The 26,577-nt window shown below is 49.8% G+C and overlaps 1 protein-coding gene across 3 annotated transcripts in view; it reads right to left on the bottom strand.

Annotated features, from left to right (window-relative positions):
* RHBDF1 (rhomboid 5 homolog 1) overlaps positions 1–13,571 on the bottom strand; it is a 34,209-nt gene extending 20,638 nt beyond the window's left edge. For 2 of the 3 annotated variants that reach the window (XM_063414212.1, XM_063414214.1), the window contains exon 1: positions 13,298–13,571. The gene's annotated coding sequence lies outside the window, so the exon portion shown is untranslated. Of the gene's footprint in view, positions 1–10,489; positions 10,580–13,297 lie in introns of those variants that run through there. The other variant, XM_063414213.1, reaches the window with a different exon arrangement.
* Between the last annotated feature and the right edge of the window lie 13,006 nt (positions 13,572–26,577).

The following is a 26,577-nucleotide window of genomic DNA, read 5'->3' as shown; positions in this document are numbered from 1 at the left end:
CCTCCTGTTTGGGACCACAGGAGTCTTTCAGGCTGGCAGAGCACCCACTTCACCGTGCATGCTCAGAGAAACAATTCAGAAAACAGATTTCACTGGAGGCAGATAAGCTCAGATACCTCCACAGGTACCTTCCAACCTAAATCACGCTACAAGTTTGTATTTCTTCCTCTCCTGCCACACACACAACTTCAAGTGAACAGTGGGAAGCATGTGTGCTGAATGGGACAACAGATTCCACTCCCTCCCAGCTCTCTCCTTGCATGGCCCTAGCCTGGCCTACGGCCCTTAGCCACAGGGGACAAAAATAATCTCAGTGTCCCAGCCTTTCCACCACAGAGGACAGATGGAATAAGCAACCAGTTAAATCAGCAGGCACATATTCTTTGACAGAGAGTAGGAGAAAAAACTCTGTTGGAATTAAAACTTAGTGCTCTTACAGTGTTAACATAGCCCATTTATTTTAAATGCAGACTGAGTTTAACACGTAAGGATTCTTCCTTGAGAGAGGCCAAGTTCTAGGCCAGGACCAGAGGCAGAGGGATCTCCACCCTCTGAGATATTTGGCAGGCAACAAAACAAGGCCCTGAGCTGCCTGAATTATCCCAGCCTTGCAGTGGCTGAGCCAGTCAACCTGCACGGGTACCTCCCAGCCTAAATTAGGCTCCTCCGAAACGTGCACTGCCTTGCAGGGCATTTCCACCACACTCCCACAGCTCCCTGCTGGGAAGGGAACTGCACACACCATTGCAAAAGAGACAAGGCAGGGGGGAAGGCAGGGGGGAAATAGGTCAACAAATGCGAGTGGGGGATGATGTGGATTGGGTTAGGAGAGAATCTCATCTAAAAGGAGCTGAAGGCCAGCTGCTGGTTCAGTCGCGCGAGCTGGGCCGGCTGCCAGGAGCGCTGTGCTCAGCTCAGCCGGAACGACAGAAAGGGAGGACTCGGCTGTAGGTGGATGAAGGTTGGGTTTCAGCAAATACCACAGGCCCCCAAAAGTCTGGGAATTCATGATCTAGCCTGTACAGACATGCCCTCCATACATGCACCACAGTCCTGTTGCACAGATGCAGTGCTGTGCATGAGGGACACAAATCCTCCCCTCCCTCCCCGCCGAGCTGCAGGGGTGGCTAAATACAACTGTTCTAACTTCCTGTAAGATCAAAACAGTCAGAGCATTAGGGGAACTCCTGCCTGGGCTTGGTATGAGTAAATCTGCTATGAGACACAATTCCCTGAAAGGTCTTGCAAATTTGTCTTCATGGTGAGGTCAGAAAGCAAAGCAGATTTCTCACACCTAAAATACTCCAGCAAAGAGCTTCAGCATTTTCCCCTGAGGATCACAAGCACGACATCTCCTCGAGGTGCCCTAATCAGAGACCAGCCAAGAGAGACAGAGCCACCACTCTGGCATGACCAAACACAATCTATTTCACACAGTTCAAGAGCCCCCTTCCTGTTCCCTCAAGGGCAAATTCAGAGCCTCTGAAGTAGCAACTCTGCTTTTTCCAGCATCTCACCACTGAGCCAACATCACTCAACATCCTTCCTGTCTACCTACAGAGCTGCCTTTGTGAGCAGGAGCTCTGGGTGTAAAGAATAGAAAAGTGTAAGATTTGCAGCTTTATCAATCAGTGAGGCCAAGCCAGGAAGGCAGAGGATGAATCATGCCTGTATTGCCTGAAAGTTGCTGCAATAATGTGAAACCCTGTGAAAGACTTGTGATTAAATCTGTTTTGAGTTTCCCCTCCTAAATTGCCACAGACCACAGACAGTGATGTCCACGTATCTTCACTGCTTCCTTGTCACTCTTGCAGACTAGCACAGGGGATCTCCAGGGTGTACACACCTGCCAAAGAGCACAGGGCATGCACACAGGGGTCAAGCCTGTGGCTTTACAATTACTCCCGAAGTTGACTCAAGTTTGTACTTTAGGCAAGGTGAAGACCTCAAGATGAAATTCACGTTCTGACAGAGCAATGGATTGCTCTGCTTTGTCCCTACTTCAGCAGTTAAGGAGTTCTTTAAGTAACAAAGCATAAAAGTGCATATATAATAATTGTCTAAATGCATTCAGTATTTAAACCCCAGGTGAGTTTCCAGGGTGGCTCCAAACAGAGTACGTAGCAGCAAATCCCTCTAGCAGTTCAACCTTCTTTACTCACTAACAGGTTCACTTCCCGAGAAGAGTGCAGTGAAAGCAGAGCTGTTCAGCATTCCCACCTCCCTGTGTGCATTTGGAGCAGCCAAAAATAAACCTTCCAAACACCTAAGGCTGGATCAGGCCCTGCCAGGGCAAGCACTGTGAATTCTGTATGAATAATCAGCCACAGCACAGGTCAGGCAACTGCCTCTGCCCCAGGCACAAAGAGGCCTGGGGTATGGTCATGACAGTCAGGTCTGCAGGGTGTTCACAGGGAGCCTGAATGTGGATCCAGCTGAATATACAGATATACAGACTAGATGAGCATCAGTGCACAGATGTACAGCTACAGGGCCCACCAGCCTTTGCATGGCAGGGAACACCCCCTATTCCCCCTGGCCCTCACTCACAGTGCTGTGAATGTCTGTCTCAGCATTGCAGTGAAAGCACTTGCTGAGTTTCACACTGACCCCTTGGCTGCTTTTAGAGGTCAATGCTTCAGGGCCCAGTGTCCATGTATTTCATCAGGCCAGTGGGCTTTGTTTCCAAGTTGACTGCATTGACACGTATTTTGTTTTCATGGTCATCAATCTGAATTTCTCAGTACTGTCGCGAGGCCACCAGCAGCAGCAGCAGGATGGGAACACACACAGCACAGCCACGCAGGGTCAGTGCCCCTCTAAAGCCAGTATGTCATTTCCAGCTGAGGATGCCAGGCACAGGGTAGGAGTACAGCATCACTCAACAGTCCTATGTCCCAGGACAGAGCCATGGCACACGCTATGAATAACTCACAGGCTTCTTATGCCAGAAATGTCTTTGCATGTAACAGCTCTGTATCCATCTCTATATCCATCCAATAGGCATTATTTCAGAATTTACCCAGCTCATTTTTTTAATCTATAACTGCACATGACAAAGCTCCAGAGTTGAAGCACATGCTGGGTGACATCCCTGCTGCAGCTCATCTGCAAACCTACCATTTCCTGTTCACTTGTTGCTCTGTAGTTCTTGGACTAGAAGAGTGATCAGGTTTCCCCTATCCTCTTTCTCCATTCAAGTCCTGATCTCTTCCATGCTCTCCCTACCATCCCCTCTTCCCACATCCACATCCAGAAGCTCAGTCCTCATACCAGGGCTGTTTCAGACCTCTTGCCTGTGCTTGCTTAGTTTGGACTCCACCAGCATCACCAAATGCTCAGGAACATGCAAACACAAGGCTGATAGAAAGGTATCTACAAATCCAGCTTCTAACTGTTTAGCTGGTAGCAGCATAAATATTATTAATAATGTCCATTTTAATTAAAATAAACAAAAGGAAAAAGTATCAATAGCAGATAGTCTGAGAAATTAATTTTCGAAAGGCCTGTGCAAGGTCACAGAACCAGAATGAAAGGCAAATCCACTCTGCTGTGGGTCAGGCTAAGAAAGGGGGACAGCATATTAAATACCAAAGTTGGCACATGATCAAGGAAAGCTGCTTAGTGCAATCTACTGACCCAAAGAGCAAAGGAAAAGCTTTGTCCAGAAGCCTGAGCATGTTCCTAAAACTGACAGGCATCCTAAATACATTTAGAAGCTCATACAATCATTTCAAAGAAAGACCATCCTTCCATTTAAACAGACAACTGAAGCTATTCCCATGTTGATTTCTTTTCTTCCAAAATCTCCATTTTACCAGCACTCCCATTTAAAATAAAGCTGGCTTTTTTCCACCCAAGAAACATACCAAACAAAAATCAAACCAAAACAAAACCCTAACTTAATTCAACACTACCACACAAACAAACAGCATCTGCTTTTTCCCACACCGCCGCTCCTCCCCAGCACAGGGTGTGCATGTTCCTGCAGACACCCCCAGGAGGTTACAGACACCGGGGTTATCCCGCTGCAATCCCATCACCACGTTCCCTGCTCAGCTGTTTTCTTCCATTTTTCAAACCCCATCACTGCAACAGTTGTATTTACAGTGTCTGCCACACGAAGTCCCAGGCAAGCCCCATGTACCTGAAGGGGTCTGCATGCAGCTGTTCTGGCTGAGGCACAGGAATCCAGGTGGACACAGCAAAGGAACAGGGAGCCTCAATGTGTTCTCCAGACAGGATGAGCCAGAGGAGACAGCTCCTGGCTGTGCCTCTCTCCAGGAGGACTGCTGCTGGCACAGCAAGGAAAAGGCAGGAAGTCCAAAGACAAGAGGAGCAGTGGGGTTTCAGCCTCGTGGCTGCCAATAAAACCATCTAGCATGGATCATACCCAACAAGTTACAAACAATATCCCAAACACCAGGCATGAGCCAGCCCTTTGAAACAGGCCAGATGGAAGAGCTGAGGGCAGGCAGGGATGGGGAAGGTGGGACAGGCTTGAGGCCCTGCACTCTTGGGGAAAGCTGCTAAGGGCACAGCAAAATGCAAGCTTTGGCTGAGACCACCACCACTGGCCTCCCTAAGAAAATCCCTGAGAAATGAAACAAGGCCATCAGCACTGCCCAGAGCCCTCTCCTACTTTCCCAATGCTGGCTGCTGGGAAATGCTGTGAGAATTTGCAGATCTGCGACAGCAGAAGCTGGGTCTGAGCAGTCCAAGAAGCTCTGAGCACAAGGCTGGCAGAGAGCTGAGCAGACACACTGCCCTTTGAGCCCTGCCCCGCAGGGAGCTGGCAGCACTGCCATTCCCACACACACCCCACTGGCCCTCTCGCTGCTCTCTGCCATGCACAGGCTCCGCCTGAGCGCTGCTAGAGGCTGACGCTGCTTCCAAGAGCTTGCACCAAATCACACAGGCAACAGTTCCATCTGCCAGCTAGCTGCTGCCCAGGCAGCAGGCTTGCCTTACTCCACTGAGCCACTACAAGGTGTTTTACCAGCACAAACTAACCCTAGTAAATTATTTCCCGTTGATCTGGCATCCTGGAAAGGCTCAGGCAACTTCAGATAAGCCCTGTGCAACCCAGAGAGGAAGGGCAGGACCAGCCTGTTCAATGATGGCTCAGCATGACAGCAGCTCAGGTGAGACATCAAATGCAGGCCCCAGCTGTTGTCCCCTGCCTGTGTGAAATTGTCCTACTCCATCCCCACTGGGGATCTCACCATGAACCACTTAATTGAATTAGCTGAGAAATATCAACCAAAACTGCCTGGTTTGGAAGAGGCCAGGCAGACCCCTAGACAGGAAATGGGAGCTGCACTGGGTTGGTATTTCATGAAAAGCCTTGTAGAGGGATGGGATTCAAAGAGGCACAGCAGGAGCACAAAGCTGAGACCCACTGAACTTGGAAAAGGTTCAGCTGCATACAGAGACAGAGGGGTTTTAGTACAGTGCAGGTAATGAAAACATCCGCCAGTGAAGTGTGAATGTACATGAGCCAATTCCACGATCAAGAAAGGAGACCTGATATCCCTTTGAGCAACTGATTTTCTGGATTTTCAGAAAAACATGAAGGTCATGATGGAAATCAAACAAAAATGTGTTCCTACTGGAACACCAGCATTAAAAGCTTTCAAAGCAGCTTCACCTGGGACCTGAAGGTGTGATGCCCTCATATAGGAGAGAAAAACCTCAAAAATGGAAGCTCAAAAACCTCTTCTGATTTCTGTTAGTCCCCTGATCTGTAGTTGAACTCCTTCAAATACAGGTTAAAAGATGACCCTCAACTGCAACATGCAAACACTCACAAGCAACAGTCTGATCTTCAAGGTCCTTTTGTTGCAGCAGACAAAGGGCAAAATAGTAACAAGAACTCAGAAACCAATGCTCAAAATTCAAGCTCAAAAGATGTCTCAGGCACTTGAAAGAGATGCAAGCCAACAGAAGAGGCAGTGACCCAGCCCTGTGTGCTGCCCTCCTCCTCCTGCTGGCACCAGCATCCCCACAGCTGCTGGGTGATCCACACTGGGAACCTACCCACATGAGCTCAGCAGAGAAAATGGCTCGTTCCAGCCCCAGCTCCTTCCCACATGGCTCCACAAACACTTGTGCCAGCAGAAGGAAAGGGGAAGGAGCAGGAACAAATAGAGCAGCTGGAGCCAGATGACTGGACTGCTTCTCAAGGCAGTATAGTTTGAAGTGTTTGTTGAAAACATGGCCAAAAACTCAGATTTGTAAGCACTGTGGGCAGCCAACAATTATCCCAGGGAGGTGGTGGGTTCAGCATCTCTAAATAATCTTCTGAGAAGCACCCTCAGTGCAGGTGTTGAGTGCAACAGGAATAAAACACTACTGTATCACCAAAGGCAGAGTGAATTTTTTGGTGGGGTCATTAGATGGGAAAGCATCCAAACCATCCACAGATTTCTCCAGAGCTGACAGCCAAGCCTCATACCCAGGCAGCTTCCACAGAGGGGCTCCCAAGGGAGGAGCTTCCCCTGCTCACCCATGGCCTGGAGCACCCACAAGGCTGGATGGAAGGGAGCCAAGCAGAGCAGGCTGGCCAGAGAGGCCTTTTCCATCTCCTCAGCACGTGTGGCCCAGATGACAGAGGCAGGTCTGCAGCACCAGCCTGGCACAGCCAGGGCCCATGCAGGGCAAGGAGCGATCTCCAATTCCACCTTCCAGAGCAAACCCAGCCCAGAGCCATGAACAACCTCCTGAGACACCAGCAAGGGCAACAGCCTGCACACAAACCAACCAACAACAAGGGGGGAGCAGTGGAAAACCCTCTAGAGCACTTTGGCATCTTCACCCTGTTTATGTTTCTCTGTGAACACACCCTGCGGCTTTGCCACCACATCCAATAGCCACATTTCCAGCAGCCACAGCCTAAAAATCTGGTCACAGCCTGTCACTTACAGCACGATGAGATACCTGCCAACAGCTCTGAGCAACATTCCCATTCCTTGGGAAGCCAGCAGTGTCAGCACTGCCTGGTCCTCCAAAGGAGCTGTTTCCATCAAGAGATCCATCACCAGCTACCAGAGGAAGGATCATCTATGCCAGCCTTGTTCCTGCACCCTGGTTGAAGGTAACCACAGCTGCCTGTTGGCTCACTGGTGCCTGGGCTGAGCCAGCAGAGCCCTTTGCTCGGCGTCCCCAGCAGCCTCAAAGCACAGCTGTCTCAGTGCTCTGCACCTTCTTCAGGAAAGAGTGATCACAGACACTATTTCAGTGCACATTTAACTCATTTAAACAATTCAATGGGACTTCAGAGGACTCTGTTCCAGATTTATTTCCATTACTAGTAAAAGAGATGCCCAGTTAAGTTCTGGCTGACCCACAGGTACCATGGGCACAGTCACTGCCTCAATTGTACAGCAAGGTGAGAGTAACAAAAAGGTTTTTGCCAGTGCAGCCACGACCCCACACTAGGAAACAAAAGACAAAACCCAACAAAAGTATTCTTTTCATTGATATTCTGAATTTTGAAGTTTTTTCTACCAGCTCTCATATTCAAAACAAGTACTGTAAGGGTTCAGGACACAAGGCAAGCTGGGAACATAGCACTGGGATGACACTCAGGACAGAAGTAAACACTGGCTCTGGATGATTTTGGAACAGCTGCTGCCTGTGCACCCAGCTCAAGAGCAATTTTCTTGGTAATGTGTCTTAGTGATTACAACATTGTTCATTTAGAAAATACAGTATCAATAAACAATTGATGGAAAAGCAGTCTCTCCTAACAAGATCACAATAGGCCAAACCAAAAACTATGTTAGACCAAAAGCTACTCACCCTCTACAGAAAGACTCTGGGTTCTAAAAGCAGCTAAGAATCACTGTTTGTTGTGCTAAATAAAAACGTTTCAATGGCAAAAGAGATCAAAAGTGCCACAAATGACAACATTTCCTATGGAAAGTTACATAAAACCACGTTGAATAGCAACCTAAAAAAATCTTAGAGGAAATAACAATAACAAACACTGGAGCCACCAGAAGACACACTTTATATTCAGGAAGGATGGAAGCCACAGAGCCATTCAGAACAGCTTTCTTGGTGTGTTCCTTTGAAACTCAGAGCGTCCTCACACCTGCTTTCTCCAGTACCACCACGGTTCTGCTCACCTGGGTACAAGTGAGAGAACAAAAAATGCCCACAGCAGCCGAAGCCCAGGGGAGATCCTTCAAAGGACCAATCAAACAGCCAAGAATTCAGAGCAGAGCTGGTTTGGCTGGAGCTGCTGTTCCTCCCAATGAGCTGATGTAGCCAAGGACAAAGGAGAGCCACTCTGGTGCTCTGATTTCTCCCCTGGCTCATGCTCGATATCCAGGCACACACCATCTCCTGCTGTGTCCAGCTGGAAACAGCTGCAGGAGGAGCTGGTCTTGCTCTGCAGGTGTGTGCACACCTCTGCACACTCATCGTGTGCCCAGTGCAACAACTCATTCATAACGCAAACAGAAGTAATCGTAATTCTAGCTTGGTTTAGTAAAAAAAAAAAAAATTAAAATTCTAAGTGAACCACACTTCTTCAGTCTGAGCGAACAGCACATTCTTGCTCACTGTTCTCCCTGAAATTGTAGTCCCAGAAAAGCCAGGGAAAAAGGAAGGCACACTCACACTTTTTGGCAGAAAAACTCACAGTTTTCTACAGTTCACCTTAAGGCTTTGAATTTAAGCAATGGAGTAACAAACCTCTGGTGTGCTGATAGCTACAGGTCCATTACTCCCAAAATACAGAAGCTGCATTTGTCAACCCAGCTATCTGAGCCCTCCAGATTCTAAAATCCAAGCAGCTCTAACTTTCACTGAGCCAAAGCCAAGGAAGTGCCAGACCTGGAGGACTGTAAATGCAGCGTCCTGTGAAGTTCCAGGATGACCTCATAGGGATTGTTCGTTTTTAAAGGAAAGAGAACTTCCAAAGCAGGGATTGCTGCTGACCAGCAGAGCAAGGGGCTGGCTCTGAGCAGAGTGGAAACAGGAAGGGGAGGAGGTGGCAAAGGTAAGCTTTCCAGAAAAGGCAAGATCAGGCATGGCTTGCTATCTCTTCTCCCCCTGGGAAGGCTCTACCGTGCCAAGGAAGTATTGTGCAATGGTACCTCAGACTTCTCTGAGAAGAAATTACATTTCCTTTAATAAACACTGTGCTTTAGAGATGCTCTGATTACTAAGGCAAGGTCTGTTTGCTGCTAAAGGCCCCAGAATTTAAGAAAATATCTGCTGCTCAGGTCTGTATCACCACAGTTCCAACATTTCTTTGGTAGGCAAAAAGGAGCTGTAATTATATTTGAAATAAATTGTTTACCTAGATAGTTGAAGAGTGCATCCAAAGGAAATTACAGCAAAAACAAGCCCTATATCAATCTGACATTTGCTGTCTGTGCAGCAAGAAGAGCACACAAGCAATGAAACGTGCACTCTTCCATCTTTAGGAGATTTGACAGCTGAGGTAAATGTGAAGAATAAGCTCTCTGTCTTCATCCAGTGGGAAACAGACACTGTTACTCAAAAGGATTTGACGTAGTTTGCAAAATCTCAGCTGCTAATTTGCTCTTTGTCACATCATCCCAACACACATTAAATAAAAAACACCTCCTCATTCCTGCAGCAGCATGGACTGAACAAGGATGAGAGGTGTGATCTGAAGCTTCAACCAGTCCTGGACAGCAGCAAGATGAGCAGGACCAAAGAAAGGAGCAAACAGTCGGAAATCCCGACAATAGGCAATCTCAGCACAGACGCAATTTCCACCTCTCCCTCTGGAAACCTCACTTCCCAGTGGCACAGACATTCTGCCTGGGAAAACAGAGAGGTTGGCAGGCAAGCCCTGCCCACCTCAGGGTGCACTGCAGGGAGGGTCTCCACGACTCCATGCAAACAGGCCTGGATGGTCTGAGCACACACCACACACCAAATTAGCTTGGGGTTCTTCGAGGACATGGAAACAGAGCTGCCAGCATGACCATGGGAAATGCTGCCAAACAGATCCATTTCCTCCCAAGGTTAAATCTTGCCTGTTGCCTGCCTAATCTCTGGGGACTAAGACCTGCAGGGCTAAAACTGCCCCTTTTACATGTTATTCTCTCAAAGGGGAGTTATTGAGCACTAGTAGAGTAAGCAACCTGATGCCCACTCACATCCACTAGTTCTGAACAAGGCAAAAAATAAACAAATGAAAAGAAAACCAAACAACCAACCACAAAGCTAAAAAAGCCTACCACCAGGGAGAGAACTACCTGCACAACCCTGGACTTCCTGCACAACCAGGGCTTCCCCTGCTCTGCAGAAAGAAACCATCTTCATCCTACCTTCCAGCAGCCCTGGGATGTTTTACTCAGACACAAATCCCATTAAATTCAGGCTGCAGCACCACAGCACACAGTGAGATTGTCACACAGCAGAGAGGATGCAACACAGCTCCCTGAGCAGGCAGGCAACACATGCATCTGGTGGGTTTCTTAAAACTCTAACATGTACATACCCAGCAGCTGGGAGGCAACCTCACAGCAACAGTGTGAGATCTGCACAGTTCATCTCCCTTTCCTTCCAGCTAGATGATGATAAATGTTAAACTTGGAGTCCAGCACCTCTTCAGCTGAAAAGAAAGGAAACTAATCCACATCTGAGCTCAGGGAAAATGTTAAGGAAGGAATCCATCCTTGAGTTTTAAGTATTTCTACTGAAATGGGTCATCTACAGGCGACAGGCTGTTGGCTGCAGGAACAGCAATTAACAGAAGTGTCATGTCAGGTCACAATTAATGCTGGAACCTCTGAGAAAGGCACATGGTCTCCATGGGGTGCCAAAGCCTCCAGAGATAGCTATGGAAGAAAGGCTGCAACCACAAGGGAAGAATCTTATCAAAAGACTGGTCTGCTGGATAAAAGCTGTAGAGTGACAGATAAAGAAATGTCAGGATCCTCAGCTCACAGCCAGTCCTGCTTGGCAGGCACATCTCCAGCAACATGGGCTTCACACAACATGTGCTCTGCTCAGCTTTTCGCTGGATACACTGAATGGAAGAGGAAAACAAGCCCGTAGTCCTGGTCATTTTGCCCATCTCAGGCCTTCAGCACTAACCAGGCTGTGTTTGCACTGCAGAGAGATCCAACACACTGAAGAGAATCAAACCTTTACTAATTATATCTGAGCATGAGGGCTCTGTGCCCAGAATAAACTGTCCTATCATGCCACACTCAGCAGACCCTGCCTCTCTCAAGGGAACATGTCGGGACTTGCTGGCTACTTTCCGGGGCTGCGTTCCAGAGGAACAGGACTGATGACCCCAAAAGGAATTCCTATTCCTGCCTGGCGACCTCGCGCAGCTGCAGCCTCCTTGCAGTCCCTGCCACGAAAGTGAAACGAGCTGTCTGCCAAGTCCAGTGACGAGGTGCTGGCCCTCTCTGAGGGACATAATTCCTGCCTGTGGTGACACATCAGGGCCACACGGTCTCAGTACCAAGACATAGAGAGGACAAGCTTGTTGGAGAAGAGGTGTCTGCTGTGCTCTGCCAGCCAGCAAAACTCTCCACATTGAAAGCTCATCCCCTTGGCTGAAGCCTACCCAGCAGAGAGCAAGACATTCCCGAGACCAGGGCCAGCCCATGGCTTTCCCCAGAACCTGAAAAGCCAGTTTGGAAGCAGATCTCTTGCAAGTGGATTGCAAAAAAAAAAAAAAAAAGGCCTGTCACGGGAAGTCCCAGAGCAGAACTAGTTCTGTGGGAGTTTCTTTTACGCTGCACAGCATCAGCCTCCTTTCATGGGAACACACAGAAGCAGGAGCAGCACAGACACACGTCCACATGCCAGAGCTGCTGCTTTCCTGGGGGCTCAGGAGCGGTGAGCACAGAGACCAGGACAGAGCTGGGGACCTGTTCCAAATGCACAGCACCTCCTGGAAACCTGGCAGTATCCCAGCTCAGAAATGGCCCAGGCTCCCCACGAGCCTGCACACAGGCAAGACAGGAGAGACCTGGGCTGAGCAGTGGCAGCCATGAGGACTTAAGGACATGAGGGATGCAGCAGGAGGGAGGGATGATAGCTGTTATTAGACCAACTAAGGGTTAAAAAAAAAAGGCAGACAAGCCCTTTCCTAAAGTCCATTTAACAATCAAAGCTTAAAGGAAGTATCTAAAGTTCACCTCTTTCTTCCACCTATATCAACCAATCTAACACGAGTCATCACCTCCTCCTGCAAACCACTGAGATAGAAGAGCTGGAGAGCAACATGCTTCCATACACTGGAGTGGAAATGCAATTCTTCCAAGGGTCTGCTCCCCGGCTTGTCCCAAGGGGGCCGTTTTCATCCCCGCGGTCACAGCCCACAGGCGGCTATTTGTCCTTGCTGTCCTATCAGCGTTAGTGCAGTTAACACCCTGTGCTCCTTCCTCGTCCCATGCTTCATTCAGAACCTTTGCTGCCTTGTCCCTTCCCGTTACGTGTGACTATTTTTTCCCTTTACTGCAGAATACACTTTTCTTCCCAGAGGAAATTAGCAGGCATGGGGACAAAAACAGGAAGAAAGGAAACAACTTCCTGCTTGCTCCAAGACCCAGCTTGGAGACATCCCTGACCAGCACCGTGCACCCCGCCACGAAGCCAACCTGCAAGGGAAGCAGCAGCCACAGAACCGAGTCGTGCACTAGAAAACTCATCTGTGCTGCCACTCACCGCTCCTGAGTTACACTGGAGAAAAACACAGGGCAAAACAGACACATGGGGCACTTTGGCACTGCAGGGATGTGTGTGGCAGGATGGGGTTGCTCGCTGAGGAGCCCAAAAGGACTTCGCACTGAGGGTGCAATTCTGCAAAAGCTTTGGTCTTGCTCGAGTCAGGCTGCCGTGATTCCCCTGCTTCGTGCCAGCAGTGCACAGCGTGAGAACTCAGTTCAGGGACTCGATCCGGCAGCAAAATTAACCTCTACATGTAAAAAGCCATATATTTTCCACCAGATCATCTCCCAAAGTCGCTGCCAAAGCGCGGGTGCCAGCATCAGGGGAGGGACGGGTGGGAAAGCGTGGAAACGGGACGGACTCGGATCAGCTGGAACAAGCCGTGAACGCGCACCTCCACCTAGAGCCGAAAGCCCTGAGCTTCGCAAGCTCCCAACATCCGAACGCGGGGGTCGGGGGCGGCACCTGCCTCCGGCGGCGCTCGTACCCCGCGGGCCGCCGAGGGCCGCTCCCCGCCCGGCTGAGCGGCGGTGCCGGTGCCCCGGCGGGGCAGGGAGCGGCCCTCGCGGGATGCCCCTCCCGGCCAGCCCCCCTCGCCCCCCGTGCCCGCACTCACCGTGCAGGCGGGCGAAGCTCCGCGCCCGCTCGGGTCGAGCCGCCCCCCGGTGCGGCTTAAGGGACCGGCGCCGCCGAGCTCGGCCCGCGGAGGGCGCGGAGACTCCTCCCCCGTGCCAGGGGCCGGCCGGGCGGGCACGCCATTCACAGCCTCGGCATGCAAATAGGAGCCGGGAGCCGAGCGGCGCTGGGCGCTGAGAGTCCCGGCGGGGTGCTGCCAGCGCCCGGGGCCGCGGGACGCCGCATCCCGCCGCGCCGCCCTGACTCACGGGGTAGGAATGCGCCGCGCCGGGCGGAAGCCACCGGCCCGCCCGCGGCCCCCGCAGCCCCCGCCTTCCCCGCTGCCTCGGCGGTGGGCAGCGCCCTCGAGCCCCGCCGCGGGGCTGGCGTGGCGGGGCTGAGCGCCGGCTCCCGTTAGCATCGGCCCCGCGGGTGCTGGGAACGCTGCCGTGCCCGGGCGGAGCTGGGGCGATTCCCGTGCCGGGAGTCCCCTTGGCTTGGCACCGCTGAGCTGGCACGCCCTGGCCCCGCTGCCCTCCACGGGAGCCTTCCCCGCTAAGCTTTCCGCACACTGGGCTGCGATGTTGCCCGTCTCTTCACTCTTTCGTGCTGTTTCACTGTACTTCACCTTCTCCTCGCCCCATATCCCTACACTTAGTGCTGTGTTTCCCATCAAGTGTTCACACCTCCTCTTCCAGCCATGTGGTTAGCATATCATCACTGAGCTTTCTTTCCTCCCAGTTTAAAGCTTTTCCCCTTCTGGAGGGCATCCTCCCACCTCGATTGCTCAGCCATCCTCGCCTTTGTCCTGGGATTGCTGCAGAAGATTTCTCCATCCATCCTCCAAGGAGCATCAGTCAGCGTGTATTGCTCACGCAGAGCTTTGCTGGAGCTCCAGCGAGGCCTGCAGGGTGCACATCCCTCTTGAGCAGGTCCCCAGCCCACAGCTCCAGATGCTTTCAGTGTTAGTAATAACAGGGGGGATGATGTTCCTTTCCCATCTCACTGCATCTTCCCCGCCGACCTGAGCTGAGCTCATCGGTACCGCACCCAGCGCCGCGCGTGCCCGCGGCAGCCACGCGTCGAAGGCAGCCCCCAGAGAGCCCTGCTAACCATATCATGTCTCGTTAGCTAATGAGCAAACGCAGAGCAGCCCCAGCCAGTCCTGGCTGAGGTGGAGACCAAATCGCACGCAGAACCCTGACTGTCCGCAAAGCTTAACAGGCACAAATTATTGTCAGATGTTTTTACCACATAAACAAGGAAAAGAAGCATCCAGTAATGCACTCGCAGGGCCCTTCAGCATCTCCCAGGAGGAATGCTTTGGAGCTGGAGTAGGAATCTGACCCACCCCTGCTCATTCTTTGTCTCCTGCCAATAGTATGTGCGTTTTGCAAGAAAAGCAAAGCTCTGTCACTGAAACGTGACTTCTTGCTCCTGGTAGAACGCTCTTGCAGACAGCTCTGCTAACCCAATCCCACAAATTCTTGTTCTCCAGTGCTTCCCTGCCCAGCTCCCAGACTCTGGATTCTTCTACCCAAGATGCAGGAATCTGCAGAGCTGGATTAAATCTGTTTTGTTGGTAAAGAATACACCTTGCTGCCATCACCAGCCAGAGTGGTTCTCCTTCAGTGCACTGAGTCCTCCTAGCCTAAAATAGATGGAATAAGGTGACTTAAGGCCAGGTTCTGACTGCTCAAGCACGAGGTGGTGAATGGCAGCAGTTCAGTGTTGAGGACCTGCCATTCCTGGCCTGGAGCAGGTCATCTAGCCCAAAAACCTTGTTTGTTTTCTCCCTCTCCGGGGAATACTTCTATTTGAAATGTGGCCTCTGAGGACCAGCTGAAGGAGAGCTCTTTCCTGGTGCTTGTTATGTTTAAGGTGAACATGTGATTACATGAATTTGCTTCATTCCTCTCTACTGGAAACTGGAATTTCCTCCCTACTTTAAACCCATGAGAAACTGTGATCTTGCCACAAGACGTGGTTAAAGACCCAATGAAACAGATATCCATCAGCATGTGAATGCATCACTTTCACTGCTGCAGCTTGCTAAAACTGCTTCAAGGCCTGGTGAGCCACACACCTGCCTGCTTCCAGCCAGGCACTGCTGGGTCTGCACCGGCCAGGAGCGGTGCAGAATAGCCCTCAGGTACTGGGGAGAATTGTTCAACACCTCATCTCCAGCTGCATCCCCTCCTGCATGCACATTTGTATGCAACACTCCTTGGAGCATTGAGCCTGTGTCATCAAGTGTTAAATTGTGGTTCCACTGAATATGGATTATAATCCAAGCAGGGAAATGGTGGTGTTACAACCTGTGGGCCTTGTCTGATAGTTTTGTGAGGACAGCTAGGACACACCATAAGCACAGAGGTCTGTTTTTATCAGGATCACTGGTTCCCTAGATAGATGATTCGATTCTGACCTGCTTTGTTCAGTGTTTAGGCCAAGAAAGCATCCCAGTACCTGGCAAGCACAGCAGAATGCATCAGATTGCAGCCTTGACCAGTAAAAACAGAGCTCCCCTTGCCCTCTGGAAATACACGGGCTTTGCAGTGCCTCCTGTGCTGACATGAAGCAGCAGCACAGCCCTGGCAGCTGTCCTAGCAAACAGGGAAGAGGTCCAGAAAGGCCTGGGATTTCTTCTGGGGAGGATTAATAACACAGAAACCCAAGCAAAGTCCCACGGAGTTTCAAACGCAGGTGGCCTGGCCAGGAGCCAGGGAGGGAACTGCCAGGAGGGAAAGGACGGGGATTCCCTTTGGGGAATGCCTTTCCAGGGCGGATGGCTGGACCTGCAGCCCCTTGCTGGGGAGCAAACCAAGTTCCTGGGTACCAGCAGCTGATCAGGTTTTCACCCCCAGCTGCACTTGTGTTTGTGGGACCCTGTGGATAGAAGTGAGGATGGTACAGCAGGATCTGTTCAGCAGAGCTGCTACAGAAACATCTCCCCCTGTTCCTCGCTAACCAGCTCCTGGTGTGCAGCTGGCCCAGCTTTCTGCCCCAGGGAGAGCAATGAGGGCTGCTCTGAGCACCCAGCCTCAGCAGTGCCCCATCTCACACACCGTGGGAGTGCTGGTGCCCCCAGAGTGGATGCCAAGCTGGGGATGGTGGTGCTGACCTGCAAAAAAAATATTGACATTCTTTGGAGTGCAAACCTTTCACTTCCCAAAAAAATCCCAAAGAACCAAACAACTTCTGTTAACAAGCAGCTATGTCGCAACTTCAATTTCCTATAATCCACTCAATTCACATGAAGTTCAAAAACCTCAAACTGAGTGGAAGGTCTTCTGAAGCCTCTGTCACCCTCAGGCAGCAGCAGAGAGTGCAGACATTATTGTGTGGGTTCACACCCGTGGCAAGGAGGGACACGGAGGTGACTTTGGCCTGGCAGTTCCATGCACCTGCTCAGGAGCTGGATGTGCCGTGGGCTGAGCTTGCAGCAGGCCTGCGGGCACGAGGGGTTTAAACCCATGAAAGAGGTTCAAAAATAAAGCCAAGCCCCACCATCCTTGCCTGAATCTTATTCAGCTCAAATCAGGACAGATAATTCCCTTCACAGACATCATCAACGAGTCCACCTAGGGCTGGGGAGCAGGAGAAAAGCAGGGAGAGGAGCCAAAATGTTGATCTGGGAAGATGGTGGTGCCCCAGATCACTCACAGCCATAGGAGCTGCTGCCCAGCAGAGCACAAGGAAATCACATCAAAACTCAAGCCCTTCATTTTCTGCCCAGATTAATTGCAATTGATCATTCCTGGCTCTAGCCACAGGGAATGTGTGTGCTTGAAGTGCCAGGAGGAGGTGGAGGAGTGGAAATGAGATACAACTAGGATTTCATGGCTAGCTCATACAGAAATACTTGTTTTCAATTATATTTCACCCAGAAAATCCACTCAGATCAAAACAGCAATTTTCATTTTGGTCAATTCATAGGGGGAATTGGTCAAAAAAAAAAGTGTGGGGGAAGTAAAAGAGCATGTGTAAAGCAAGCTATGATTTCCAAAATATTTAGGAAATGTCACTTAGTAAAATAGCTTCCTTCTCCCCAGTTTACTTCATCACAAAAAGGTGCTTTTAACATACATATATGTGTGTTTCATATGGAAGGAATAAAAATGTCACGGAAGAATTAAGATAAAACTCCCAAAATATCTCTTATGTAGCCTGAAAGACTCTTATCATTTTCCAATCTACTCTTGGCAAGAGATGAAATAATACTGCTTCAGAATTTCAAAACTGGCAGATTTATTTCCAAGAGGCACACAAGGACTCTTATAAAGCAGTCAAATACGGAGAGCAGTGGCCAAGGGTGTGATCAAACCTTCACTGTTGGAATGCAGCCCTGGAAAAGCCTGAATCCAAAATGCACAAATTACCTTTTAGCTGTTGATCTGTAATTCTGGGGCGCCTGGGTTTTGAGCAGGGACTTTCATTTAAATGTCCGGGTTCAACTAACAGGGCAGGGGGCCAGAAGGAAAAAATGAACCCCAGGGAATGTGAGCTGGATGTCATGGTGCCATTTGAGGTCTTTGTTTTTGTCCCCCCCTCCCCAGGGCTGGGTATCAGCTACTGGTGTCACACTTGATTCCAGTACTAAGAGTTGCTCCTGTTAATGAGGAAGAGGAGCACGAGAGGTAGGAACATGCACATCAGCCTGCAGGTGCCAAAGAATCCCCAAAAGCACTGTGAGAGAGTGCCAGGTGGAGCAGCAAGGTTTGGTAGCCTGCAGCCAGTAAGGGCATCCTTCAGGTTAACCCAGGTGCCTTCTGAGCTGCTGCAGGGGACAAGACTTGAAGGAGAACATTCAAAATTGGCAATAAGGAGTAATCGAGTTCAGAAAGAACACTACAGAAAGGACTCAAACTTGGCATTAGTCACAGTGAAGTCTCCATCTCCTACATTCCTGTATTAACAAAGAGAATTGAAAAAAATAAAAATAAAACCAAAAATTTCCAGTTAGTTACTCATAAATGAACTGAAGGAGTTCATAAACGAGCTGAGGCATTTTGGTTTGTCTGTCAGCAATAAGCTACATTTTTGGAGAAAGAGCAGAGTTATGCTATCTTGATGTAAAATATGAACTCAGTAATTGGAGTAAAATAATTCAGTTACTGACAACAAGCTTGTAAAGAACTTGCACAGCTAAAATAACAGGACTTTGCATAAATCCAGCAAATCTTTACACAAATCTGTAACAATAGTTTTGGCATAGGCAAGTAACAAAGTAAGAAGCTAAAATTTCAAAGTAAAATCAACTCTCTGAGAGTCAGTAAGAGAGATCCTATCTCCTGCAACAACTAATTTAATCATGTCACCCTACAGTTAGTGAGACTTAAGGAACAATAATATTTAACGTAAAAACTATTCCAAACAATCTAATTTCATGGGTTCTGATCTAGACTTTGTCAGTGTCCCTGTGCTGCCAGCAAATTGCCCCTCTTCCCAGTCTGTCACTGCTTTGCTGGTCTGTCCCTTCTGCACTGTTCCTGATTTTTCAGGTTGAAACAGTAGCCATGGAAGAGGAGGGAGTTACGCGCTTCCAAAGCTGGTATGATCTCTGTCTCTGGCGTGTCTGGAGCGTGGCCTTGCTGTTGGATTTCGAAGGCCTGCAAGGACAGAGTTCCCACCACCATTCTGGGTCCTGGGTCCTGTCCCAGGGCTGGGCCACTCCCGCAGGACAGATCCCATCCAAGCATGCAGCCAGTTCTCCTGCCACTCCTGTGGCCTCCTGCCCTTGCAGGGCCCCTGGGTTTCAGCCCTCTCCACCTCATCCTGCAGGGAGAGCAAAGCCACCCCTCAGCTCTCCTTCCCAGTGCTCCCAGTAGCCCTTCCCTGGGCTCTCCAGTTCCTCTGCCTCTCCTGTACAGAGGCTCCGAGGCGGGATGCCGTGGTGTGCACTGGAACAGTGGTGCTATGCAAACAGGAACAGAAGGATTATTTGTACTTTAACCCCATCAGCAGTGAGCCTACAAACATCTGTCAAACACGCTGGGCTGTAAAGGCTCCCTGTTTTCCAGCAGAGCTTTCGGGGCAGGAACTAAGGATGCTGTAGCTGACCTCAGCTGCAGAAGCACTGGTGGAGCTGTCTCTGCCTTTCCAGACCTTCTGCAGGACATGGCAGAAAGAGGAAGCTGCCAGCAAAGTTTTTAACAAACACTCTGTTTATGATTGTCATAAGATGCCGAACAAGGGGAAGGCAAGAAAGGAATGAAAGCCCAGAAGAGAGCAACTGTTAATCTTGACTTCCACCCAAGCCTACTGCATGTATTATATTTTATTCCAAACATTTCCTACAAAAAGTCCACACGTGGATCAAATGATCCCAGTGGTGTGACATGGTTCAGCACTAGCCAACCTACTAATATCTGTCTTGCTTAGTTTTCCTTTCTCCTGGCATGTGAAGCATTTTGAATCATCTGGAGCTTCCTACTGCTTCAGGACTCCCAAAGCCACTCATTGAGAAGACTCCTAAGTCACCCCTTGGAAAACTTTTGGGTGCATGTGTGACCAAGCTTTTGGAGCCTCAGCTAAAGCAGACTGGCTGTCCCAGAGACCCATTCCCTCAGTCACTGGATGTGACAATTGCACCAGTGAATATGGTCAAGCTTCAGCTAGGCAGAGGGCAGGCAGCCAGCATCCCGAAGGGTTTGATAAAACAGAGTGTGTCTTCATTCCAAATTATGACAGAGCCCCTGAATTTCAAGTTGTTCACAAAGGAAAGATCTGTATGAAATATCTAAGCCTTTCCAAAAAAAAAAAATCCCGCAAATGCTTGGACATGGTCCATTTTTTCATCTAATATACAGAAACTTCTCAAAAACTGGGTGGGGAATTGTTTCAGAAAAGGGCAAAACCTTCCAAACTGCTTGCTTCCAAAAACTCTCTGAGCCCTGTGGAGGAGGAGGACAGTTATTTTGCTGGAGTCCCAGTGGAATCACCTCAGGGCGTACATGATCCGCCAGGAAAGGGCAGATCTGGAGTTTTGCTGCCCCAGTCCAATTTGTTCCCAGCCAGGCTGCACCAGGAGGGACCAGAGGGTCATCCCTGGGCTCTGCAGCTTCCCTGGAGTCTTTCCTGTGCTCCAACATCAACGGTTTGGATCAACAGCCCTCAGTGCCAGAAGGAGAAAGAAGCTGGTCACTGTCTCAGTCCTATTCTCCCCTGAATAAAGCCTTGCAGGAAAGGGAAGGGATCATTTCATTTCTTAAAGGGCAGCTGAATCCCCTCTAAATGGCCACATTCTTGTCCCTTTTGCAGAGTGTGGCTGGTGCCAAACTTGGTCACAAAGGCGTATTCACAGCTTTTTCCTTCCTACACATTCAGGAGTTGAAAGCCAGTTTGGTACAAACTCCCCAAAATGACTTATTCAGCAGCTGCTTGCCAGTTTCCTGTTTGCAGAGCAGGGGGGCTGGAGCAGGGGCATGAGCCCCGACACCAGGCACGGCACCGTGGGGACCCTGTGCCTCTGGTGCTCCCTGAGCCTGCCAGAGCATCAGCCACTGCTCACCGCTCTCGCCTTGGGCAGAGACCCCATCACCACACTGGCCTTTTCACCTCTGCTCTTGGTTTCACCACCAAATTTGCTTTTTCTTGAGGTCACTGGTCCCTGGGATATGTTCCAGCTCTAATGAGGATCTTTTCCCTAGTAAATAATCCCTCCTCTCACCAAGGGAATGGAGCAAATGCTCAGCCTCAAGCTACTGAGCACTGAGGGCAGCCAGCTCCTACCCTTGCCAACAGCCATGGAAGTGATTATCCTCCCTGGGATCAAGACACTCAATGTCTTCTCTAAAAACCTGCAGGAAGACTTTGAGGGAACAGGGACAAAGCTGTCCTTCAGCTCATAGGTTCATTTATAGCAGGGAAATCAGGAAAAACGGACAAACCTTGCTCACCACAATGCCTCCTTCATACTGGCAGCCACAGATCCTTCCTCATAGCCTCTCAGCTCCATCATACTTTGGAGAACTGTAGGTAAGACCAGGATAAGGACCATCCAGATGCTTTTTGTCTGGGAACTGAGATTCCAGGAGTGGCTTGGGGTGGCAGGGTGCCCCTGCTGGGCATACCATGGGTTTGCCAAGAAGGAACCCCTGGGTCTGTACAAGCTCACAGAAAAAAGAGTGTCTGCTGTGAATGGGTCAGTGGTGACTCCTGGTTGCAGGGGGAGGTGGTCAGGATGTTTTCTCAAGGCTGGCTTTTGGTTCTGTGGTTTTTTCACCATCTGTGACTGCCGGTAGTATGGTTTCCCTTCTCAGCCTCCTACATGGCCTTTTGCTGGAAAATACCCATGTAGTGTCTGCAATCCCTGCAGCCACACTCACTGCTCAGCTCCCGGGGAGGAATCACAAACTTCTTCATGTCCATGACATCTCCAGTAAAACTGCTTGCCTCATGCAAGGGACAGCCTCCCCAAGAGCAGCCCACAGCCCGTGGGGAAGGATCGCTGTGCTGGTGGGTAGAGGTGTATTTCTTCCACAGTGCCACCATCTCTCCAGCTCAGGTGTTGTAACTGGGCGAGCTGGGTCCTCGTGCCCTGAGCCAGCAGGCTGTTGGGGTGAGCCAGAAGGATTTCGCTGCAGTGGCCCCATGCTCTTCCACAGGAGCACACACCACACTGGAACCAGGAAGGGGTTGGGCTCTGCTCCCAGGCAACCAGCGACAGGATGAGAGGACACAGCCTGAAGTGACACTAGGGGAGGTTCAGGCTGGACATTAGAAGGAACTTTTTCACAGAGAATATTATTTAATTGCTATGGACTGCTCAGGTGGGTGGTGGAGTCACCATCCCCGGAGGTGTTTAAGGAAAGATTGGAGGTGGCACTCGGTGATCAGGGCTGGGTGACAAGGTGGTATTTGGTCATAGGTTGGACTCAAAGGTCTCAGAGGTCTTTTCCATAATTGATTCTGTGGTAGGCTCAGGCTGTCTCAGCTGGAGCTATTTATTCAGCAATGTGCTGATAAGCTGACCGCCAAAGCTGCCCACTGACGATCATTAGCAGCAGAGCAGTGGTAAATGAGCTCAGATGTGGTTTCCTGCAGCAAGGGACCCTTTCTGCTCACTGAGCACTTGTTCTTTCAGCAGGGACTATTTGTACATGCCGGCAGTGTTCACACCTGACCCTGGCTGCAGACTGTAAACTTTGCCCTGCTGCAGCAGTGACAGGGGCAGAGGAGCCTGGGGCTGCCTGCACAGGGCTCCCTGTGCCGGTCACAAGAGTGGGACAGACACCTGGCCTCACAGCTGCATCCTGCTCTGCCACAGTGTGCTCCTGAGATGAGGGGCAGAAATGCCCCTGGCAGGAGCAGCAAGTACTGCTGAGGGTGGATTAGGTCAGGAATGTGGAAGGATTTGACAGCTCAGACACCAGAGATGAGGACAGGGGTGCTGCAGGCAGAAAGCCAAGGCATGCTGGTACTCACATCCCCTGGATCCTGCCCCAGCAAAGAGGAGCCACTCCAGCCTCGTTAGTTTGGAAAGTGTGCATCCCTCCTTTCTGGAAAGGGGCCTATCCCCACCATCATCCTTTCTGTGTGGTTGCCATGGAGAGAAGAAATGTTTTTGTGCCTTTCCTGAGTTAAGTTTGGATCTAGCTGCAAGTGAGGTGATAGTGTTTGCTCTAGTGAGCAAAGGTGAGTTGATACATTGCTTGGTGGATCCAAGGGTAATGTTCCAAGTCCTAGGCATGCACACATCCTTTGGGCTCATGGCATCAGCCCCACTGGCATTCCAACAGGAGCATGGCTGAGACATGTGGGAGGGATCCCAGGCTACTGGGACAGAGCTCCTGGATGGGACACATCTCCAGCATAAGCTCTTCAGCCTTGGTGCTGAGCTGAGATTCACCTGCAGCATCTTAAGCACTGATCTTGAATGAACCACAGGCTGATAAACACACTGTGCTGTGCACAGGAGCTGCTGCTTCTGATTCCAAATGGACACTTCTGGGGGAAAATCAGCGATCCACAGAAGCATCAAAACCAAACATTTAAGAAACTCTTCCAGGAGAAGCATTTGAAAGACAGGGGAATGCCAGCACAGCACTATGGACATGTCAGGGACTAGGGAAGATGGAGAGACCACAGCATCCAGTGCTGCTGACTCAGAGTCAGCCCTCACCAAGTCTAATATAATTTTGTTGCACATCACCACCCCCAAGGAGCCTCAGTAGGTGAGTGGTGTTGCAAGTGAGGCCAGTTTTTCACGGTACGTGCTGTATTCTTACAGCTACTGATTCAGCTAAAAGCATGTTTCACCCTGGGGCTGGGCAATTACAAATTTAGCAGCTCTAGTTCTAGGTCCATAAATATCTTTGTGGTAACCTTTCTCATTGCATCTGGGAAGGGCCCAAACAGGAAATCTCAGGTAGAAATGGGAAATGAAACCTCATAATTTGAGTCATCAATCATATGGTAAAGTTAGGAGAGGAGGTAGCCTGAGTACAAAGGAGCTTGTAGCTGGCAGGGCTTCTAGAAATAGAAGCAGCAATTTCTTCTGGTTTCCTGGAAATCTTGTCTCTGAACTCGCTCTTAATTTTCCTGCTGGAAAAGGACTAAAATCTGACCTACTTTTGAGCAAAAGAGCCATTGGGATGAGAGTCCCAAAATAGGCCTGGGTATAGATGCTCCCTTGGTGCCCACTGGGGCCGGTTGTTTCGTGCAATGAGATAATGCCTCTCTGGATGGATTACAAACAAAGAGATTCTGTAATCAAGGCTTCAAATAAAATTATCTGCCTTGTTGTTCAGGGCTAAAGAGTCCATCCTAATATTGAAAGACAGTTGTGTCTTCTGTCTTGAGCTTGAGTTTTGTCATAAATTTAAAAAAAAAAAAAACCCTGGTAACCAAACCACTGAGGAGCCACTACTCAAAGTGAAGTCAGACTCTGAAATCAGCCCTCACAAACAGTTGGTTTTGTGGCCTTTTGAAAATAACTCTTTTCAGATGTGCAATTGGGAATTTGCCAGGCCACTCCAGATATTTCCCCAGAGGTCCAGATGGTACAAAAAGACATGGAAAATAAGATATGTCATTCTTAAATAAGATTAGTGACACTCTGCCTTGCTGTAAAGTACTCTCATTGTATCAGTGTGGGTTTGGGGTGCATGACCCAAAGCTTTGCAGCCCTTTGCAAAGAGAGGGTGTTGTGGGGGACTGGTGCAGGGTTCCGTGGACATACCCCCAGCAGCCCAGTCTCACTGGAGGAGATGAGACGCATCTTTCACACCAGCACAGTGATATTTTTTTAACTGTAATACTCAAAACACTGCTAGAGTGAAAATCCTGTCAGCCTCAGAGCACCCAGAGACCTCCTGCCTCAGCCTCTCAGGGTGATTCCGAGAGCTGCCCTGGGACAAAATGCTTGAAATCTGCTGTTCTCTTTGGGTGAGAAATTCCAAAGAAGGGGGTTTGGAAAAAGTTGCCATTCCACTTCACAATGAGGACCAGATTTTCAAGAATTCCTACAGAAAGAAAATTCCAACACATTTGGAAACTAATTTTGGACAACAGAAATATTTCCATCCGTTTGGGGGAGAGAGGCAATAAATGTCCCACACAGAGCATAATCCCAGCACAGCTCTGAGCCTCAGGGTGTCACTCTGGAGGACAGGGGGTCCTGGCCAGCTGAGGACACTTCCCAGTGTCCTGGGAAGCACAGGGAGGAGATGTCCAAACAGCTTCCCGCTAACTTGGTAGCATCTGCCTCACATTTTTGTTTGTGTATCTGGTTTCAGTCTGCAACAAAAAAATGAAACAAGACCAAGCCCTGGAGAGCACTTGCTCAGTGTGTCTGGGCAAAGCCATGGTAAGCCCAACTTGGCAGGCATTGAGAGGGAAAGCTAAGCCACTCCCCAGCCTCCCCATCTTCTCCAATGGAATGTTCCCAGAGCCCCTAAGGAGATGGATGTGGGATTTAGCAGGACTTCAGGAGCCACCTGTGGATCAGGGGCTGCCCAGCAGAGCCAGCAGCTCATCCAGACATCTTAGACTTCATCACCTGCACCAAAGCTCCCCAGAGCACAGTCCCTGATTGCCCTTTGGGAATCATGGGAGGATCTGGACCATTCTCCAGCTATCACAGCAGCAGAGCCGAGGGCCTGACTCATCTACCTCTGCAGGATGGAGCTGGGATGGAGCTGGGATGGAGCTGGGATGGAGCTGGGGTGGTGGACAGCCTAAAGGCCGCTGCTGTCCCTCAGCCCCCATGCCCCACTGCAGACACAGGAATGTTTCATGGGATAATGATAGCCCAGTGGAATCTGACTGCCTGCCGGACCGCTGCATGCTGCTGCTTGCAAAATATATTTCTGGCACCATCACCATCCCAAACCCCAGACCGTAACGCTGCAGCCACAGTCTGCCCGATTCCCAAAAATTCCAGCAATGGATGAGGCTGGGGATTTTTCTCACACACCCACACAGGAACTTGGAAAAAGAAAAGCTAAATGTATATGCAGAAACTGTTGATGATGGTCACCTAAGTCCTACCTGAGCATCCAGCCTGGAAAAGCTGCTGTCTCCTGGGATATGAAATGCTCCCAGGGCTTTTCTCAGGAATTTTCTCCTGGGGTCTCTGATTGCAGCCTCTCCTTGTCCAGGCTGACCCCCTGTCACTGACTGAAATGTGTCTGCCATATTGTGAGGAGAACAACTCATTGTGCAGTTGAAGAATCTGAGTTTCTCCAGGGATTATTCTAATTAAACACCAGCTATTTTTACCCCATATCATATGTTGGAAATACAACTTTAAAACCACACTGGAGCAGCCAAGTTAAATACTGTAATAACCTTGAAAATAGGGTTAGAGACTTTAATGGCTAACAACAACATTTCCAGCAATAACTCCAAAGCAGAGGGAATAACTGCCATGCTTCTTGGCACAAGCTGGACTCTGGGACAGTCAGGGATCAACCTGCAACCCTTGACAGGAGCTCACAGCTATCCGAGTCCATCAGCAGAAGCTCTGTCATAACCACTGCAAGTGATGGGTGGCTGAAGTGACTCAGATAAAAGAGTGTCAAATCCTAGAAACAAATTACATTTACAACAGCTTCTGTATTCATGAATATCGCTACAGCAGGTCTCATAAATTTTCCAGCAAACCAGTGATTATGGCTAATGGGAAGGAGGCCAGTGGCTTAGTGCCCAGAGTAGCTTGGGAATCCTGGGCTCCCTCACAGCTCACGCTGGGACCAGAGCAGGAAGGAGCAGCACCACAGTCCTGCAGTGCCATGGTGCTAGACAGCTCAGCAAACCTGGGAAAGCCATAGGCCT

Source organism: Prinia subflava, chromosome 17 (assembly GCF_021018805.1).
Source record: "Prinia subflava isolate CZ2003 ecotype Zambia chromosome 17, Cam_Psub_1.2, whole genome shotgun sequence".
Lineage (NCBI taxonomy): Eukaryota > Metazoa > Chordata > Aves > Passeriformes > Cisticolidae > Prinia > Prinia subflava.
This window is presented reverse-complemented; position numbering and strand designations above follow the sequence as displayed.